The sequence below is a fragment of the Panicum virgatum genome, chromosome 8N (genome assembly GCF_016808335.1).
Source record: "Panicum virgatum strain AP13 chromosome 8N, P.virgatum_v5, whole genome shotgun sequence".
NCBI lineage: Eukaryota > Viridiplantae > Streptophyta > Magnoliopsida > Poales > Poaceae > Panicum > Panicum virgatum.
Genome location: NC_053152.1, coordinates 24,678,681 through 24,700,311, shown reverse-complemented (window position 1 = coordinate 24,700,311; position 21,631 = coordinate 24,678,681).

The following is a 21,631-nucleotide window of genomic DNA, read 5'->3' as shown; positions in this document are numbered from 1 at the left end:
GTTCTCCACGCATCTAGAACAACGATGAAAACGAAGCCGAAACAACTTAGCGCACCGAAATTGACTCGGCAGAGGAGCACCGCCTGACGACCTCCCTACAACATGCGAGATATGAGCAGCAGCTCCGGCGCTATCATGATCTCAATGTACAAGAGAAAGACTTCAACATCGGCGACTTGGTTCTACGACAAATCCAGTCAACAACCGGTGCCCACAAACTATCCTCTCCCTGGGAAGGACCCTTCATCATTAGCCGGGTAGTGGTTCCATGAACCTACTGCTTACAAAGGCAAGATGGCACCGATGTGGGCAATCCATGCAATATCGAACACCTGCGCCGCTTCTATCCATAGAAGCATAGGAAAATGCAAAGCTACGTACCCATCTACTCATTCAATAAAGATTGTTATATGTTATTTATCATATTTTATCTTCTTTGTTCATCACCGAGTCATTTTCAACACACTCAGGGGCTGCGTATCGGCCACCCAGCCGGCCCCCATTCGGGGTCCGACCAGTCGGATAAGAACAACCCGGATCGGTATCTATGAACATAGCTAAGTATGTCTTGGAACTACTCTGTGTCACCCTAATTCATCGCGCACATTGATGATCAGCTCTCAAGCGCCATCAGAAAGGGCTCAGAGTCGACTTCCTAACTACTCGGCAAATTTAGAAAAAACTCAAAACGTGGGCATAACTTAAAAGTGACTAAAAATAAACATTATTTACATAACTATTGTTCCAAAGTGGCCCACACTGACCAACTTGTTTTGCAGCAAAATAAATAAAACAAATCCCCGGGACGGCAACCTACAAGTCGGCCACGATGCGCTTGGAGATGTCCTGGCGTTGGCATTGTTGGCCTCCCAGTCCGCCTCGGTGCAGTCGGGAGGGATGCTGTCGCCCACCAGATCAGATCCACCTCCGGTAAGTGAGATTTCACCAGCCCCAGGGTGTGTTGCACAGCATGCCCGGCCGCTCTCTTCATTAAGGCCTCCAGTAGGCCACGGGACGCCTCCAGCCACTCCGATAGGCCCTCTACCGCGGCCACGCCTTCCGGCTCGAATGCCCAAAGCAGAGCGTCCAACTGCCAGCTAAGGCGATCCAGCGTCGCCCCGGCCTCGGTCACCTGAACCTCCGCGTCTGCAGAAAAGCACTCGGCTACATCAGCCTAAGTGATAAACTCAACTTACTCAACAACTGTATGATTTCCGAATCATACCTAATCGGGCCTGGCGCTCCAGGTAGAGCTTCTCCTCTGTCGTGGCCTCACGAGCTTTGGCCTCCTCCCAGAGCGAGTGCAGCTCCCCGTTGGCCTTGGTGCAGGCCTCTAGCTCAGAAGAATAAGCAAGTCAGAGACATACAGTGCGAAAAGGACTCGGTTAGACAAAAATCTGACTCCTTACCGCACTTCTCCTTGCACAGAGCCTTCTCGGCCTCCACCTTCTCGGCCTTCATGTCGGTGAACTTGCACCTCCAGCTCGGCCACTCGGGCCTCGTGCTCTGCCACTCAGCCGGTGGCGACCCTCCCCTCAGTCAGCTCATGGGCGGCCTGCTCGGACATCTCTACCAGGGCCTGCCAAACAACATGGCGTCACAAGGCAACCTCTACAACAACAAGTCAGATATACACGGGAAGAGGATGGTAACTTACCTCGACCAACACATGGGCCAGCTTGGTGGACGCGACGAGCTTGCCGGAGACCATCACGTCTCCCTCCTCGTCCTCCTCATCATCCTCCTTCGTCGGCAGGGCCCCGGCCCAATCTGAGGACTCCGCCTGAGTCCTCCCTGCCTCAATGGCCAGGACCTCCCTGGCCGCAGGCATCTCCGGTGCCGCCCCTTCGTCTTGGGGCCGGTTCTGCATCTCGACGTCTTGGATAGGGGGGAGGGGCCCTGTTGCTGGCCACCTCGTCCTCCTTCTTCTTCTCCTCCTTGCGGCGGGCATGGCTCTTCGCCCGGCTCACCCGCAGCGAGGTCAGTTTCGCCGCGTCATTGGAGCCGCCCTCGATGGACGACTCCTCCGCCTTCCTCTTGGTGCTGCTCAGTGACGCCTTCCTATATCAACACAAAACAGAGGCACTTGGCAAAGCTCCAACAAGAAAAATGCAAGCAGAAATTACATCAAGATCCAAGAGACTTACTCGCCACTGCGACGCAGCGCAAAGTTCAGCTTCAGCGGCTGTTGGTGGCTGTTAAGTCCATGAGTGTTGGTGAATTATTGATTGCAGGGACACAAGTCAGAAATAAGATGAAAACATGAAGAATACGCTGATGAAACCAAAGAAGATCGCATCCTACATAACACATGCAAAAGGGGCCCACCTGACAGACCAAACCGACCAACTGGACCCCGGCACCGACATGCCAACATCAGGACCCACGAGGCAGACACTCGAAGAAAGGCGGTGGCCAGGGGCGCCAAAGGGGGGTCGGCCGAACCATGGGTTTGGCTGAACCTAATATGGCTCCCGTGCAGGTGCACTTTGGTGGGAAAATCACTCTGATCCTCCAGAAGTTGGTGGCTGATGTTTTCATATTAATCTTGGCGGGAACCGACCTCCACAAGCTATATAAGGGGCCTCCCTCACCCCCTCTCACACACACCACCAAGGGACCTCTTCCTCCTTCACTTGAAGATGTAGTGCTCCAATGCTGAGGCGAGGCCCTGCCTAGGCTAGTGCTTAGAGTAGGAGCAGAGTGAGGAGTAGTTCAGGGAAGCGCCGGGCCTATCGGCGGTCTTCTCCGGTCTTGTACCTCTACGGATGCTGGCTTCCTCTGATATGAGTAAGTTAGTATTTATGATTCTTGTATTGCATAGTACTTTCGTATGAGTGAGATCAGTTCTCTTACTCGCGGATTCATCGCTCCGTATTTATATGGAGTGATGTAGTTTTCTACAGGTTAACAGACGTAGTTAGACTGTAGTAGTAACCAGTAGCGCAGATGTGGTGTCTGGCTAAGGGTTACCTTCGTTTGCCTTATTTCGCACGGTCTGTGAGGTAGGCCGCAGGTGATGACAGCCCTGTCGGTCCTTCGTAGTCCTCCACGTTCAGATATAGCGTAGAGATGTTGGCGGGAGTCTACTGAACATTTCAGGTGTAAGCGGGTGCTCGAAGCGAGTATCATGCCCGAGAGATCGACCTTTAACTCATCTTTAGTGCTACCGCAGGAATCCTCTCCATCCTCGCCACATATCCTAGTGTGTCCTTGGACCAACTAAGTTAGGAGTTAGTGCGCACACGTTCCCTATGGATACGATACCCTTGAATACTCACGGGTGAAAGCTACAACGGTATCTGTGCGCTTGCGGATTTATTTCGCATTGTTAAAATACCCAACAAGCTTTCTGGCGCCATTGCCGAAGAACGGTTGCTATTCTATATTCGAACCTAATTGGTCCTCATATCTTTTCTTTTTCAAAATAAAAAAAATTATTATCTTTTTTTCTTTCCTTACCTCTACCTTGATCCATGCCACCCTCATCGTCATCGTATCTTTTTGCTTTCTTTACCTCTACCTCCACCCCCGTTACCCATGGAAGGTTATCCTCGTACACACCTTCTGACCCTTTGGGGTGAGTCTTTAGAGCTATCCTCTCAGGACCTAGTTTCTCATCCGACTACGAGATTCATCCCTGAAATGTTCCTGTGTCAAGGCAAACTCCAAGGTGTTTTCACCGAGGAATATGCCTCGACATTGACCACTGTGTTGTAAGTCTGTAGGCTTATCTTTTTGGTCAAGGGATCATAAGGACATACCGATCGAATTGAGTGAAATAAATTCACATTCAAATCCTCGATTTTCGATTGATGCCAATCAAATCAAGTGATTCAAAACTCACATCTTGTTCCTTGATTTTGATTGATGCCTGTTGGCGGTCCTTAGCCTCACAGAATGAATCCGCAAGCGTACGGATACCGATGTAGCTTTCACCTTGGAGTCTTCCAGGGTATCGAATCCATGAGGAACAAGAAGTGTACTAGTAGTGACTTTTGTTTATCCAAGGGATATGACGGGAGTGAAGAGGTCCAAATAAGATAGGTAGAGGTGGTCTAACATCGTCTTGCTAACTAATCCTATCAAGAATATTTGACTTGTACTCTAGTTGCTTCGGCGGCTGGAAGAGGAAGGACTTCAGAAAGGGATGAGAGGGGAGTCCAACGGCAACCTGCAACTACTGCTATGAAAACACCTGAACGTGGTGGACTACGAAGGACGAACAAGGCTGTCACCACCTGCTGCCTACCACAACGGTTCCGTGGGGTGGAACACAACCCAAAGTAACTATCAAGCCTAGGCACCGTGCCTACTCTATCAAGACACTGACTTCTGCCTCACTTTAAGGTAGGAAGAAATCCCAAATGGATAGAACTTGCTACCCATGCAGACAAGGGATCCCACAACTAGAGAGACCAAGTACTCAAGTACTAATAAAGTAAAGGAGAGAAAGCAATATTATTGACGAAAGAAGAGGAAATTACTCGAACAGGAGGTTCATTCCTCGGAGGCACAAAGTTGGAGAGGGGCCGACACTCCGGCTCCTCTCCGAACTCTCACCTCGCCTCTCTCACTATTTTCTTGGGTCAGTTGGATCCATGCCACTACAATTTCACGATTTTTGATTTCATGTTGAAATCCATGCCATTGAGTGGCATGATTTTCAACGTGAAACCCAATTTCACGGAGTTGTGGTGGCATGAATCGAATTTTCCCTATTTGGAGAGGCTACGCTTCTCCTTGGACTTACTTCAATTCTTCGTGCTTTGGAAGTGAGGTGAGGGCTGCTATTAATAGTGCTTTGGAGGTCGGTACTTGAGCCAATGTGTGGCTTGCATGCAGATACTTGAGTTGCTTAGCTTCCACGCGAAGGATGAGCATGTGGCGTGAAAAAGTCAGGTTGGCCGGCCTCCCTTAGGCCGGCCGGCCTCTTGATCCACCGACTTTTAATCGAATGCCCAATATTCTTTCTTGCAACGTTGGTTGGAGCAACTACCAACTTGAATCGGTCCGATCGGCTGAAAAGTGAGGCCGGCCGGCCTGGGATTTTCTCCCCAAGCATTGGATCAACTGCCAATGTGTGATGAACGGTGTGGTGTTGCTCTTCCAAGGCGGTTTCCAGTCGGTTGGCCGTTATTCATGGGGAAGGTGGGCCATTCAATCCATGTGACAAGCTCATCCATCCCTCCACCTGTCTTAAGCTTCATCCAATGGTTGGCATTGGTTCCTCTTGTGTTTCTTTGCATGTAGGTGCAGATGCAACCTTTGGATGATCAGCCCAACATCGAACGGTCACTTCGGAAGCCCATTGGAGGGGCATATGAGGCCTTTCGCTCTTACTTTCACTTTGGGCATGTGTCTAAGTGTTTGGGTGTCTATTGGTGAGACCCCAATGCAATGGCACTGAGTGGAGAGTGATTCATGGAAGTGCCAAGCCGGCCGGCCTTGTCCAGACTCCGAATTGGGTGATCCAAGTGTCCATTTTGATCATCTCGACGAGCTCTTCGACATGGTGCTGTCAAATATGTGATTTGAAAAACTTTTGTACCATGTCCAAGTGTCATTTGTACCGAGACGTCTAAATGAACCTTCATTTGTATGGCCTCACCTGCTACTTCACCAATAATGGTATTTGTGCACCATTTTACCTATATTCCTTGCAAAACATGGTGGGACACAAAACTCGTGGAACTCATCAGTTTAAATAGATCTTTATATCAAAACTTCTTCAAATTCCCTCATTAATGGCAATGGTTGGTGCCAAAATGAGCGTATAATGGCCGTCAACAATGCCCAATAGAAATTATGTTCACCTTTCCTATCAAAATGAACTTCTATTGGAAGCTTAGGACGGATTGCTTTGCCTCCATGCAAGGCTTTCATCCTAAGGAGGGGTTGAACTGAAGAATACTCATTTCCCTCATGATCCTAACTCAGAATCATTCCAATGGCCCACAGAGTTACACATCCTCTTTCATTATGGGGTCATGAACATTCTTGGGTTGCTCTATCTGGAGATCAAGCCACTCACTCCATGAGCATGAAGTTCCGTTCTGATTCTTCACAAAAGTCATGCTCACCCTTGATATCTCCGAGATCTTTCTCCCGGTGTGCAAAGTCACTGCGAGTCTTACGATCATCTCAGGGTTTCCCATCATAGATGCCCTTTAGGATGGTTGTGTTTGGTTCTTCTTATCTTAACATCTTTGCAGGGATCGTAGTTGTATTGTGCACTAATCTTGCAGCTTTAACACGATGATTCAACAAATGGTGGTGAAACTGGGAACTTCATCACCATTGACAGCTGCAGGAGGAATCCTCATGGTCGAGCTTACGATCATAAACAAAGCACTGCCGGGAAATACCCCGGAGCAACTTTAAAAAAAAATCTTTCTCCAAAAAAAAAGAGCAAGAACATGTTTTTAAGCATAGTATGCACCTTCGGGTATTCTTGGTCCTAACCATTTCAGGTGACGATTAAGAAGAACAGGGGACATACGATGCCCAAGAACATGAGGGTTGCATCAGCTGAACACTTTAATGCTCTTTGAAGATGGAACACACTCAAAAGAAGACCATGACATTGCACACTTGACCTTCACACAAAAGTCCAACTGTGGGGGAAATCGCTGAGCATCTCGCTGCAAGTTCTAGCCATCCAAAGCAATATCATTGTTACAAGATGATGTCAGTCCTGGCTTTCTTGAAAAAAAAAGAATGAGATGAAAAAAAGAGAAAAAAAGAAACACAAGGAGAGAGATAGAAAAAAAGAGAAAAAAATGAATGAAGAAAAAAATGAAAAAAAAACAAGGAGAGAGAAAAAAAAGAAAGAGAAAGGAAGAAGGAAAGAGTGTGTGAGAGAGAGCCATGGCTCCCCACACTCAAGCATCTCATGCACACAAAACAATCAAGAGGCTGCTCCTCTTCCTTTCCAAACTTTTGCTGCTCCACTCAGATTGGCACTAGCTCACATGCACAAAGGGAGACATACCTTGCGTCCCCAATCATAAAGCATTGTGCCAATAGATCATGCCTCCAATGAACATGGTTCCCACACACGAGGCAAGAGTACCACATGTCATCGCCACAGCAACTCTGAGATATCCATCCTATATGCTGGCGGTAAGTATACTCGGGTAAGCAAAGGTAAGGTTCATCAATCCATTACTCATACTTATCTCCATATGAACAAAGCGATGTCGAACAAATTCATGATTCCTTTGTCTTTGGAAATATGCTCTGGTTTGGTTGTATTAAATTAGTACAACCATAGGCTTTTTAAATTAAGCATGGTGCTTAGGTTAAACAGCCTTCTCCAATCAAAATTAGACATGGTGTCAAATCTTGATTGATGAACTCAAGAGTTAATGTTTTGAAGGACTTTGGATGCAAATCTTTTGTGGACTAACTCTGAAAAAAAATCACATTTGATGGGTAAAGTCCTAATTCCTGCTGGAGATAAGGCAAGGCCCTGAAGCGCTTCAAATAACAAAATTTGCACTACGTTCAAAGCCCTTTTTAGCTTTCAAGAATTCAAAATGAGTATTCTGTGAAAATGCCTCTTTGTTTCGTGTAGTTTTATCTTGGCCTTGTTTGAGTTTGGCTAAAATGATAAAAATTTGGTGAACAATAAATAGAAAAAAACTCTTTGTTTAAAAAAAACTCTCTCTCGAAAAAAGATAAAATAAAACAATGGCAAGCATCTTGGGATCCATGCTCATTGCATCTTTGAACTTGATTTTTCCTTAAAGTATGGATGTGAACAACAAATCTGAAAAAAAATTATTTCCAAATCCTTATGCATCGCTCGAGTATTTGTTGTCCACTAACCTTTTGCAGGGAAGAAAAAAACACAAGGAGCGGCGTACATAACTCCAGCTTCAACACAATGCTCCTTGGTCCAAAGGGAAGATAGATGCACGAGGAACCACGATGAACAAATGTAAAGCTTTACTTCATGTTTATGAAGCTGAACTCTTGCATTTTTTTCGTGGCTTGGGAAATCTCTCTAGGTAAGTATCCCACATACCTCGTGCATCCCTGCTTCATGTCACTACCCTACTAAAGTTACCCATCTTGTTTTGCTTGCCATGAAAAAAATATATAATAAAATAAAAGAATAAAAGTAAAAAACATTAAAATTGATATAATAAGAATATAAATAAAATAAAAATTAGTGCTCCCAATAATAATGTTCTTTGATTCAATAAAGTTTAGACTCTCTGGTGTTAAAACCGGTAGAGTCCCTTCTTGTTTCCACTTTTGTTTTCTTTGATAAGGATAGGTACAAGAATAAGTGTGGGGGAGATCTCTCAAAATCACCAATTTCAAATTCATTCAAGCTCTCTCCCCCAAACATGTTGCACATCATCGACGGTTCAGCATGTTAAAGAACCGGACAAAAGGAATCCGAAGGATGGTCGAGCTTTTGGTTCGACTAAACCACCTATGGCTTCCTGCAGTTCCCTCTTCCTCCTCTTTAGTGATGGTATGTGCAACACATCCCTGACACACTCCTCTTACTCCCTAAGTTCTTGAGTTTAAATGAATTCATGCTAATCAATAAAAATAAAACTCAACAAACCTAGCCTATCACCCTTTGCACTCCTTGCACTTCCATAAATAAACTTGCATACTCTTTATTCCTCGCATTCTTTCTACTTCTTGTGAACAATTATTTTCATAGGGACCCCATGCTATCTAAGTAATTGACTAATATGATATGATTAGATGAACAGAACCATGCTCTTCCTTGCAAAGTACTTCGAATTTCTTTTTTTAAAAAATCATCAATAGCTTGTCTCCTCAAATTAATGAAAATTCCTACCAAAGTCAAAGTTAGATTTTCATGCTCAAACCTTCATATGCAGTTTGACTTTGCTTTGAGTTTTGTCAAATTCTTTTACCCTTGTTAAAGACTTGTCATACTCTCATGATCAAGATCATGTACACGTCCACTCACATGCTATACTTCTACACTTAAAGATAGCAAACATGGTCATCCACCCATAAAATAAAACTCCATGACATACCATGACTCTTTCTCTCTAAAGTGACCATCGAGGATGTGGACTATGAAAACAAAAAAAAATGGTGATGAAATAAAAGATGCATACCCAAAGAAGGTATGCCACATGCCCAAAAGGCATGTCAAAAAAAGAGAGAAAAAAAGAAGCATACCGAATGAAGGTATGCCACATGCCCACAAGGCATGTCAAAAAAAAGAAAGATAGTCCACATCCAAGGGAAATAAAGAAGATAGATGGATCATGCAAAATTGTATGACTCGTTTCTGCTTGGATCTAGTCTTTGACTTAGCAACATAAGCAAAGCAGACATGCCTCTTTTACTCCTACCCTGAGCTCCACATAAGCCTGATTAGATTATAGGAGAAAAAGAAGACATCAACTTTGCCTTGGTGAGGATCTAAAATACAAAGAGTAGTTCGAGAGAATAATTTGAGGAGCAAGACTATTCTTTTGTTTCAAAATTTTAAATCCAAGTTTCTAAGCAGGAAGAGCTAGGAACCCAAAGTGTTTATTGTTCCATTCTTCAATTACCCAAGAAAGCATGGTAGCCACTCAAAAAGTTTCACAAGAATTGGAAGGAACTTGGAATAACTTGTATGCAGGTTTTATCAAGGGAGATGCATCTGTTGGCGTTTCTTATGCCCGATTAGAATAGATATTCTGTAAGCGCACAGAATCACCGCTGTAGCACTTCACCTTGGAGTATTCCAGGGTATCGTATTTTTCCTCAGGGAAGCACTATGGTAAAGAGTATCGTAAATCGAATGATAACCGTACTAGCTTGATCGACTGACTGACTAGACGGGGGTAAGCCAGATAAGTAGGTAAGATAAATGGCCAGGCAATGACCGAGTGACACACGGAGATTCTAAACCTTAGAGAGGTAGAGCTGGGAGGACAACGAGCGAGATAAGACACCTAATACACTTCTGAACTATCGAGCTAGCCTCTCTAGATCAGACTAAGCACCTAACTAGTTCTCGGGAAAGCAGAGCTTACTTCGGCGGCTGGAAGAGGAATGTAACACCCTAATTTAAATTCAGTATTTAATAATAAATTTAATAAGCTTTATTTAATTTTCTAAGGTTTTATATGCTTAGCCTTGCATTTAAATTAATTTTCTTTCACAAGTAATTAAAATTTATTTTAGATTTAACTTGTTTGTGCATTCAAGCTGGTGCATAAGTTTTATTTGGTTTAGTGCATAGGGTTTGAATTCAAATTTGATTTGAATTCAATTAGATATGAGTTGGTTTGAAAAAGAAAAGAGAAGGAAAACCAGAAAAAGAAGAAAACCCAAACCCAACCAGGCCGCAGCCCAGCTCTCCCCTCGCACCAGCCCGGCCTGCTCCCTCACCTCACGCGCACAGCCCGCTCCCGCTTCGGCCCACTCGCCCGCACGCTACTCAGGCCCGCGCCAGTGCCGCATGCTTCGCTTCGTCCGCCTGACAAGCCGACCCCACGTGTCAGCCGCCTTCGCTTTAGTCTCGCGTGTGCTCTTCTCCGGCCGACCGCTCGGACCCACCTGCCAGCTCCCGCATTCTCTCCTGCGCAGACGGCGCCATGCGCTCTCTCCCCGCTCACCTGGGCCCACTCGTCAGTCGGTTCTAGCCCGTGTTCGCTCGTCCGCGCACTCAGTGCGTCGCCCTTCCTTTCCTCTGACCGAGCGGCCCCGCTCGCGCGCTCGCACTCCGTCTCACTGCGCCCCGACCCCACCTGTCATCCCCGTTGTCCTTCTCCACCTGAGTTCCCCGGCCGCGCCTCTGCTTCGCCTAGCCCGAGCCCCGCTCACCTTCCTCTGTGCCGTGGGCCAGCCCCGAGGACGTGGCCCCGCTGGACAGCCTCCCGTCGGCCTTCTAGAAGCTTCACCCTGTGCCCAGCATCACGCGGAGCAACGGTGTGATCCAGTTTGGCCACGCAGCAACGCCGCCTGTAATCCCCGCCGGCTTTCCATCCTTAGCACGCCTGCCCAAGATCCTCGGCCTCTCCTTTAAAACTTCCCCCCCTTGTGACCCTGTGCACCACACTTTCCCTTCCACGCATCCCAGAGCCGACCTCCGTTACCCTAGCAAAGCTCCACCGCGCTGAGCCCCTGCGCCGCCGTGGTCTAGCCACCTCTTTACAGCTGCACCCCGGCCGAAGCCCGCAGCATATTCATCTCGGCACCAGGAAGCTCCCTGAGGCCTTTCCTAGTGACCCCGGCCTGTGCAGCGGCCGAAATTCCACCGAGACCCGCCGCCGATGAGAAGTTGCGCCGCCGTGCCCCCGCCGCTCTGCTGCACCACGGCCACCGAGGGCCACTGTCGGAGCTCCGATTAAGCGCTAGGAGCATCACCGTTCACCTCCTCAGCCCTCTGCATTGCGCTACACCCGAGAATTTCACTCGAACCCGCCGGAGCAGGTAAACCCGTTCCCGAGCAATTGCTCACCGCCGGCAATCCCCGGACCTCCCTGACCCCTGTAGCACCTCCACAGGTGTTCATCGAGTCGAACCGTGGGATCCAGGAGCCCGGAAGCACCCCGCATCGACCTCGTCACCGTGCTCCGCCCGTACGCCACTGCAAGACCTCAACGCCAACGACCCTGCGCCACGCCTCTGACCAATCCAGTGCATGGTGAGCCCCAGCACGAGTTCCTATCCCTTTTGCGCTAAATCTCGTAGATGCTAGGCCACCGTGATAGCCAGAACACTGGCTGTCGGTGTTCCGCCGCCGGCCGCATTTCAGTCTCGCCGTGGCGAGCCCTCTGCAGTGCTGCTCGCACCTTGCCTTGGCATGTATCCACACCGCGCACCCTCACTGTCCCTTTTGCACCAGGTTTGAACCCCAGAAATGCTCGAACGCTCGTGCACTGGCGAGCGCCGCCACACAGACCCACCGCCACAGTTGGACCCGCTTCTCTGAGCCCCTCCAGCCCTCGCTTTAGACACAGGTGGAGCACGTGTGTCACGCTGGTCATGCCTGACCCAAACCCGGGTCGTTTTGACCTCCGGAGCACTGTTTACGGCGAAGTCCATCGAGCTCCCGCGCAGCGCCGCCGCGGAGCTTGGCCTCCGGCGAGCCCCGCCGCCGCTGCAGCCCGTGAGCGAATTCTAGCTGCCCGATCCTCAGCCCACGGACGAGATTAGATCGCGTCCAGATCTAATCAGAGCCACCGAATCAGGATCTAATGGATCAGATCCACACGTACCGGTTCGGCCTGTCAGTTTTGCTAAAGAGTCCCTGAAGTTCCTGGAAATCAACCCGCAGTCCTTTCCAGTTCAAAAGCAATTGCAGATCAGCCCAGTTTTTAGCGTTTTAGCCCCCGAGCTTTCTGGAAATAGAACCTGCAGTCCAGCCCTGCTGTTTTTACACATTAGCCCCTAGATCTATCTGTTAATTACATTTTAGTCCCTAGTTTTTGTGCAGAAGCCCCTAGAATCTTAGTTTTTCTTGCAATTTAGCCCCTGGACCTTGTTTTAGCCCTAGATTTCGCGTTCTAGCTCCGTTTTAGGTGTTCTTTATGCCCACGCGATCATTGTAACGCGTAGAATAGTTCTAGCTCAGTTTTGTTTGCTGTTTTTATGTATTGTTGTACTATTTCTTAGCATTTGACTTTGTTTGCATGTATGTGTATGTGCTGGACCTTGTGTTGGCGTTGCGATCGTGAGTAGACGTTGATCCTTCGGAGGAGTACCAGGAGCCACCTTCTGTAGAGACCTTTGAGCAGCAGGAGCAGTTTAAGGAAGGCAAGTATAACATGAACATTCCTATCACCTTTAAATACAATTTCATACTGCATTTTAATACTGTATGCCTATAAGGACTTTCCTAGCCACTTTATATATATATATATATATATATATATATATATATATATATATATATATATATATATATATATATATATATATATATATATATATATATCCCTTGGGTTGCATTTTGGTTAGTTGTGCTAGGTGCCGCGCTATAACACACTTGGTCCTTGTTAATTAAATTGTTAATGGTCTTATGCAACTTAATTCTGAGCGTTACCCTCTGTGCTCTGTACTTGAGTGGTTTACGTCTCCTTAAAACATGTTTTTCTAGAAACTTGGTTTAGGGGGCTCGCACTGTGTTTTGTGCTAGCTACTCAACATAAGGACCGTACGTCATTAGGGAGACAACCTGGGACAACCGCGCAACCACAAGACTGGAATGGGATGGTCTTGGCTTACTAATTAGGTCTTTTTGGTTTGGAGTAACTTACCTGCGGGGCAAGGGTGGTAAGCTTCTATGGCCCTCGTACGGAGTGGCCTCATCTATGCTTTGTGTCTTGACGCCCACTAGACCTGCTCCATAGTCGCCGATCCATCCCTCGCGGTTACTCCTTACCAACGAGATTGTTTGTAACGGCCTCGTAGTGAGTTTGCTAGTCATCTCACCTACGGAAGTGTGATGAACAACTGGCGTTGCTCACGACTTGTGGGTAAAGATGTGCAACCTCGGCAGAGTGTAAAACTGGTACACTAGCCGTGCTCACGGTCATGAGCGGCCCGGATCCTCCTTTTGATTAGTGGGTTACCTTGATGGTTTCGGTGTGGTCCTCAGAAGTTCTTAATTAATTTGATTAATTTCTATGCAACTGGGTTATGGTAATTTCATCAACTTGTAGTAATTAGCTTTAATAAAATTTTGCCAAGATTAAAAGCTAATGCAGTTGAGTCAGCCAACCTTAGAGCCTCATAGTTTGTGTTATACTTGTTGAGTACAAGTTGTGTACTCACTCTTGCCTACTCTACTCTACTCTTTTCCTCTTGTTCTTTTTTTGGGATACTCTACTGCTGCTCAGTTCCCGGTGACGCAGAGGAGTTCACCCGGAGCTACCAGGAGTACGAGGACTTCTAGGCGTTCGTCTCCCAGTCGACGTCCCTGTGGCGCCTAGCTTTCGAGAGTTTCGTACCTGTTTTACGCTTCCGCTTACTTTGTATCAGACATTTTGTCATTTATGTAATAAATAACATTCGTACTCGCTTTATTATATCTTTTTACGTGATATGTGCTGTGATATACTATTCATTCTGTTGTATATACGTGTGACTTGATCCTGGCACGTATATGATTGCTCGGTTTGTGTTCTTTTGTAAACCGGGTGTTATAGAGTGGTATCAGAGCTATATCGACTGTAGGACGAAAGCCTAGATAGAACTGGTCGAGTTTTTGGTCTTCTTCTCTCTAGCCTTGGTTGCTGAAATTATTTTGCTATTATACTCCTTGAATTCTAAGATTTTTACTCGTCTTACCTTGATTTTTCTCTATAGAATTAGTTTCCGTAGCTTTGGCCCTGAAGTATCTCACCGACCCTTTTCAGTCTAAGATTCCCTGACCTCAGCACGATAGACCGTTTTGCGACACGTTGTGTTAGTCGAGTTGTGTGCTAACCTTGACTAAAGTGTAAAATTTGTATGCTTGTGATTATGCAAGATGGTTGATTTGGATTTTTGGTTGATTGCATAGCTTAGCTGTTAAACTTGCTTAAATGTAAATCAACCCTTAAGTCAAACTTGAATTAAATGATAAAAATGAGTTAGATCGTTCGGGGTTAAACAATACACTCTGTTTCCCTCTACCTTATCATGCCTTGGGTCTCGCATCAGTTCTGCAGTTACTAGGCTGGCCGGTCTCCCTCTGGCCCATCTCGGCCTCTGACTTGGCTGAGGCCTTGCTCTACTCTTGGGTAGTCTCCAAGGAAGTGGGTAGGAAGTGGGTTCCTGCAATCTTTGTGATCTTGGGCTATCTTGTGAACCTTTGGATGGATGTTGATGCCTTTCGGTGTTTCCAGTTGATCCAAGGCCTAACCCTCGACTTAGAGCCTCTTGATTGTGTCACATTGTCACTGGTTCCAAGACGAGGCCTAGCATGTGGAGGTGCCAGGCCGGCTGGCCTAGGAAAGGCCGGTCGGCCTGGGATTTTGCCCAAATTTGCTCAATTTTGGTACACCTGCTCCTGCAATCACAACTCATCCAAAACTCGTGGAACTCATTAGGATTAAATAAAATATGAATGGAACATAGTGCAAAGCTCATGTTATTTCCGAGAAGTTTACGGCTTAGAATGTGGAATTATGGCCGTCAACACCCACCCCCAAGCTTAAACATTTGCTCATCCTCGAGCAAATCATAAATTGAGGCTCGGTGGATCAGGAGTTGCATCAATGTTTACCCCCTTGCAGGTACCTTGTGCACAGCGTATTACTCTTCCCGTATGTACTTATGAAAAATTGGCACATACCTAAGGTTCTGGAAGATGGGGCGTATTTGTTTTTCATCCCTCGGTCTTGAGCGGTTGTTGGACTGGACAACCTTCACCGGAATGTTCCCTGCTACCTATTCAGGTTCCCAACTCGAATTTTTGCAAGAGTTTTCAAAAGAGGTTCAGGTCTCCCAATGGTACTCTCGAGTCGCTCAAAGTGTATGATCCTCACATATGGTCGAGAAATATGACCATCTTCTTCCTATCTCTAAGGTTGATATGTGGAGTTTATGGGTAGGAAAATGTATGCATACCTTGGTTACCTGTATTGCTTAGCCGAAGGGTGATTCAAGTCGGGGTCGGTACTTAGCCAAATCCAGGTCTCATGGAACATGGGGTTTTTGGAGGGTATGGAATGGATGGTATGAATGCCTTCCCATTTATTTGAACTCCATAATTTGCAACTTGAAATGGAGAGTGGGCTTCTCTTTTTCTTTCTTTTTGTATTTTTTTAAAGAAGATAACTCCACTCTCCTTTGCTAGAATATCATGAATTTTTCTCTTTGGAGTTTTGAATGGGGAAACTTTTGTGGAATGAACTTGTGGTATATGAGTTGGTGATTGCGGGGACACATAGCTGGCAAGAGTGGATGTCAATTCCCGGAGTGGGTGACTGACAGGCCAGCTCTGCTTGGGCTAGTAAATGGTGGATTTGTGGGATAGAGACCTGTAGAAGGCAAGTAGCATTCCCGAAGTGGATGCACCATTCGACACAGCTCAAAGTAACTTCAGATAGCTCAAAACGGTTTATGCAATATAAGGCCCTGAATGGGTCATTTTTACCATGGGAAACCTTCACCAAAATTTCAGTTTTTAAAAGATTTCCGAGGGGTTCCCTACTAGAGCAGCAGTTTAAATTCCGGTTTGGGCTATCTCGAATCCAGCAACAACTTAGACTTTCAAAAATTAAACTCATTCCTCCACTCAACCAAATTTTCAGTGGAACTATTATGTGCCAACTAGTTCAGGTACTAGGAAAGTAAAAAGCTGTAAACGAGGCACATACAGAGTTTAAACAGAGCAACTATTCATCATTTCCAAAGTGAGAGCTCACACGGATTTCCACTCATATATTTTAGTCAAAGCATGTAAATATTTTTGGGGTTTTTGTTTATAGATTATTTATTACTACTACTATTTTTTTTGGCATGGCTACTGAATGGAAAGAACGAGTGCGATGACTTACCTGGTGGTGTGACTCCCCCCAAGCTTCGATGAAGCTCAGTCCTCCTCATCGGAGTCCTTCTCTCCCTCGTTGGGGTCCTCATCATCGTCGTGGTTGTTGTTCTCCTCCTCGTCGTCGTTGTTCTCTTACTGGTATGGCTGGTGCTGCTGGTGCTGGTACGGCTGGGACTGCTGATAGTCCAGCCCAAGGTGGATGAAGATGTTCGAGACATCGTACTGCAAGGCAGAGGTCAACCCCCAACTCTCTTGGGTGAGCTGGGTGTTGTGTGTCATCGTGTCCTACATCTCTTGCTGCTGCGTCCCAAGTGTGCTGATGCGGTTCGTAAGGTCCGCAATGATCCGAAGAATCGGGTCCTCATAGTTGAAGCATGCCGGCGATGAGGGACCCATCTGTGGACCATAAGACGAATGCATACCTGCGGGGTAGTACGGTCCTTGTCCACCAGCAAATCCGCTGCTACCGGCTTGGTACGGGTCATAGTTGTAATGACCGTACGCCTCCTCGAAGCTCATGTTCTCCGTGGATGGCCCCGGCTGTGCCGAGGCGTGTCGTGAAGGACCTGCTTCGGCTTGTCCATGCCGAGTCCTGCTCCTTGTCTGTGGACCTGCAACACTCCGTCGTGCGGGTTCTCTTTTCTCCATCTACAATGTTAGACTCTTCACCGAGTAGAGAGAGAGTCTCGGGCATGGAAGCTTGATCTCCCTGTCGTACCCGGGGTAACACATAAAGATAGAATTTTCTGGCCCTTCCCGCATCATGTGCCCTTGCACAAAATGCTCAAGACCGACCTCGTATCTGTATGCCTCTGTCTCAGGCAAGAAGGTGACTTCGGCGCCCTCCATCGCTTTGACATACCTCGCCACACGGGTGACCAGTGGGGTTATGTCGATGGGGCCTTTGGCCGTGATCATCTTCTGCCATTGAGCAAGCATGCTCCGGACGGGCGAGAAGTGAATCTTGTTCGCCATAGCGTACAGACACTGTAGCTCAGGTGAGCTGCAGAGGCGAAGCTCTGTGCGGGAATGCATAACCATGGCGAGCCACTTGGCGAGAAACCTCAGAGTAGGATTATGAATTGAAACTCGAAGGCCGGGTGGACCCCTCTCCTGTATCGACTGCGTGAGCCGCTTGTAGAAGGATATGGCCACCACGCCCTTGTCATCTTTCGAGCTGATAGCTCGGCGATCTCCGCGAGGAGGTGCTCCACCTACATCATCTCCTCGGCGGTCGGTGGCTCCCCCCAGCACGCCTTGTATTCCGGTGCACGGCCGGTGCGCGCCGGGAGATTGGGCGCCGGGTTCAACACCACGAACCAGTCCCGCGCCCAGCCCTTTTTGGTGTCACTATTGATGCTCCTTAGAGCGCCAATTTATGTACCGCAAGCACACGGATCGTGGTAGCTTTTCCCTTAGAGTACTCCCCCAAGGTTTATCAATCCGTGGATCGGAAGCGAACCGACTAGAGTTTACCATCTAATCTATCGAACCTATCCTAAACATGAAGTGAAGATTGCATATAAACTGAAGACTTGATAGATATGAATGAAGCATAAGTGTTCATCACACCCACAACCGTAGATGAGATAACACAACCAAGGAGCTAGGGCCTATCGTCTCTAGGTACAGTTCTAGTCAAAAAGGTGATCAAAACATAGATTGCATCTCAACTAAAGGTACACGAAATCATCTCTCAGAAAGGCGGCTCGCAAGCGGCCTACTTTCCCAAGGTCACCGGTGCGAGGTGCGTGTCGACGCCTAAGGTTTCCCAAAGCTTTACCTCAAACGCCCACCAAGTGCTCTTACTCGAAGCTCCTCCTCTTGGTGGCCGCACAACGACTCCCATGATACTCGCCATCGATCCTATTCCACATCATATCGTCGCTAGAATTTTTCCCTCCGCCATGCTATCACCACACCGGGGTAATCAACGAATTAGCTAAAACACGCTACCTCAACGTATCCGCAAGATATAGACTAATCACCACGAATAGATCTAATCTTACTATGAATATATGGATGCATCACATATGAGAAAGAAAGCATGCATTGAAGTAGACCAAAGTCGAGACAACTAGAATAAAGAGCAGATTGATATCACCATCGTGTGTGTACATGCCCCGACGAATGTTGGGGATGACTCCCGAACTCCACCATGGCACAACCTCGCAGGGAGGCCATGGTGGCTAGGGGTGGCCTAAGCCATCTCCTAGGTACCTTCGAAGACTTGCGGCGGCCGTCGTCTCACTCCGGCCTTGGCCCTAGGTTTTCGTCGAGTTCTGGGTGGATTGGTTCCCCGAGTTGAATAAGGTGCGAGCTACTTATAACCCGAGGAAGCCACCGGTCGAAGGGGAGGCCGAACCGCCTCGCAAATGGGCTAGGCCGGCCGGCCTACCCTCTTTCGGGCCCGCCTCGGTCTCATCTTTCGCGTGTAGACTCCTCGCATCTTCTAGAGTTTATGTCCTTCACGATTGCACCCCTTTGGACGTCGTTATCTTGGAGATATCTTCAAGGAAAGGATAGGATAGGGAATCCTTCCTTAAATCTTTATTTGCTTTGCTTAATCCCGAAGTATCTTGATCTCATCTTTGTGGGCTTGGTCCTTTGGGCTCTCTTGGAGGATGGATGTGCATGAATGGGCTTCGAATCAACATGGGATTTGGTCCTTCCTTTGGGCTTTGACCTTCGTCTTTCTCCGTGTTAGCGCTCGATCACGGGCCTCGTCGTTTCATGCTCCAAAATAGGCCAAAAACCTGCAAAAACGAAGTTCCTCCAAAATATATGTGCAAATGTGAAAATGACCAATAATTAGGCTGGGGTTAGGATGGTTAGTGATTTTGATATTAAATTCATGCCATTATCAAGGATAAACAAGGGATAAAGTGGGTACTTAAGGAGTGCCAACATTCTCCCCATGCTTAAACCTTGCTCGTCCTCGAGTAAGTCCAGGAGTTTTGCTTATAAAGAAATCAGCGTTGCCCCTCAATGTCTTCTCTGCACTTAGTCATACATAACAAGACATATTGCTCTCTCAAGTATTTAGCATTTAAGTTCATGTTGTGACCGGCTACTTTTTCATTATGGAAGATAGACTAGAAATTAAAGAACAAGCCACAATAATAAATAAATGCAATGCTCTTGCATTTACCTTGTTTCATCGTGAAGAGTTTTCAAAAGAATGCATATCAAACATAAGTGAGGTTCTCTTGCAAAAGATCAAGGAAATACTCATCTCATCAAGTCGCTCAAGCCTACATTAGATTGTCTTCAACCTATTCTACTCATATATAAAAGTGGAAGGCTTATGTGGAGCTTGTAGTTAAAAACGATCCTAGCAAAACATTATATCTGAAATATTGTCAAACTAAGAGAGAGATCTATTGGATTTACTGAGACTAGTCGAAAAGGCCATTGGAAAATAATGTTGGAGAGGGAGAAAGATGAAACACACACATTTAGATAGGTGGACATGTGCAAGTGGCAAATGGGTGATCCCGAGATACAAATGAAGTTCTCGTTCTCGGATTGCACATGGTTAGAAGATTTGAGTATGGAATAGTTCTTCAAAGTAACTTGGAAAATTAATGAAGCCAAAAAGAGCTAAGGGGCATTTTATTCTTCTCTTTTTTTCTTTCATTTTTCTTTTCTTTTCACCCTTCTTTTTTTTAATTTTTCTCTTTCTTTCTTTTTTCTCCTTAGAACTTTTGATGACATAGAATACTTACCCAGCCATCCCCCCATGCTTGAACGAATGCTCGTCCTCGAGTATGAATAGTGGGAGAACCAACTAGCTAGGGTAAGTATCTCAAATTCATCTTCTTCTTCGTAGAACCTCTTGAATCTCCGGGGAGCCTTGTCTCCCAAAATTTTTCTTTATATGGTGCCCTTGATTGTTTTGATTCCGTCGAAATGATAATCCAAACTCAAATTGGGTTGTGGTCAAGGAGGTAAACACAAAAAGATATTTTTGGTTTAGGGTGGATATCCAGCGAGGTTTGCAAAATTTCCGAAGTAGAAACTCACAATGCATGGATAAATAGGCTAGCAAAAAGAAGGTTACACAAAAAAAACGGAATGACCAGCTTCTTAGTCTCATACCAAAGAAATCAATCTTAATCCAACTCATCAAAATATAAGTTTGCAATCTAAAGGTTTCATCATGAAAGAATATGTATGTATAGGCTTTGGTAGGTAGAACTTTGCAAGAAATTCACAAATGTAGATAGCATAGAAATTAAGTTTTCAAAATAAACAACACAAGGTGTAAGGTCATCGGTAGACTTAAATCAAAGAGCAACATAGAATATGTGGGTCTAGAATTTAGTCATTTAACCTCCACAAAGAAAAGAGCCGGTATTTTAATCATTTTAATTCCATTTAATTGAGAGCAAATGGTCAAGTCATATACAACATAGCGTAGGTAAAACAAAGCAGCAACTTTCATCACTTTTCCATAAGCAAGAGCATATAAGAATATTATCATGGTGAGCTCAATGTGATGGTGGTTATCATTCATTGAAAACAAAAACAAATATAGGTTGTACTCCTAGTAGCCATGTTATTATAGGGAGATATATACAAAGGTTGCATCTATGGTTGAAGGCATATATGTACAAGCATTTAGAAAAAGAGAGAGTTGAGGAAGAATTACCGTCCTTCTCGATGCTCGTAATGAAGTGTAGCGTGGCCTCCCCCATACTTAAGCATTGTGCTAAGCATGGAAAAAGAATTATGAGCACCTTGTGTTAACCGTGATTATCTTACTCCATGATATCTTTCTTCCTTGTCCACAAAATCCTCCCCCATGCTTAGCATGATGCTAGGCTGGAAGGAGAAGATGGACCATCTTGCAATTCTTGAAGTCCTTCCCTCATGTCTATGAATATCATCTTCAATGTGTCTTCACCTTTGTTGTCTCAATTTTCTTCAACTTCTTCTTATACTACGTCATGGTCCCAATCATTGCTTCACATCGTCGTCGCCTCCTTCAATTCCTCGTTGTCCCATTGCTGCCTCATCTTCACGAATTTTTCTTTCAATTTCCAGAACAGAACATGTACTGAAACATTGCTCCATTGCGAAGTGCATGAATTTTCCTTTTCAACGAGTCTTCATTCGCCCAAAATTGATTCCGAACAAGAGAGT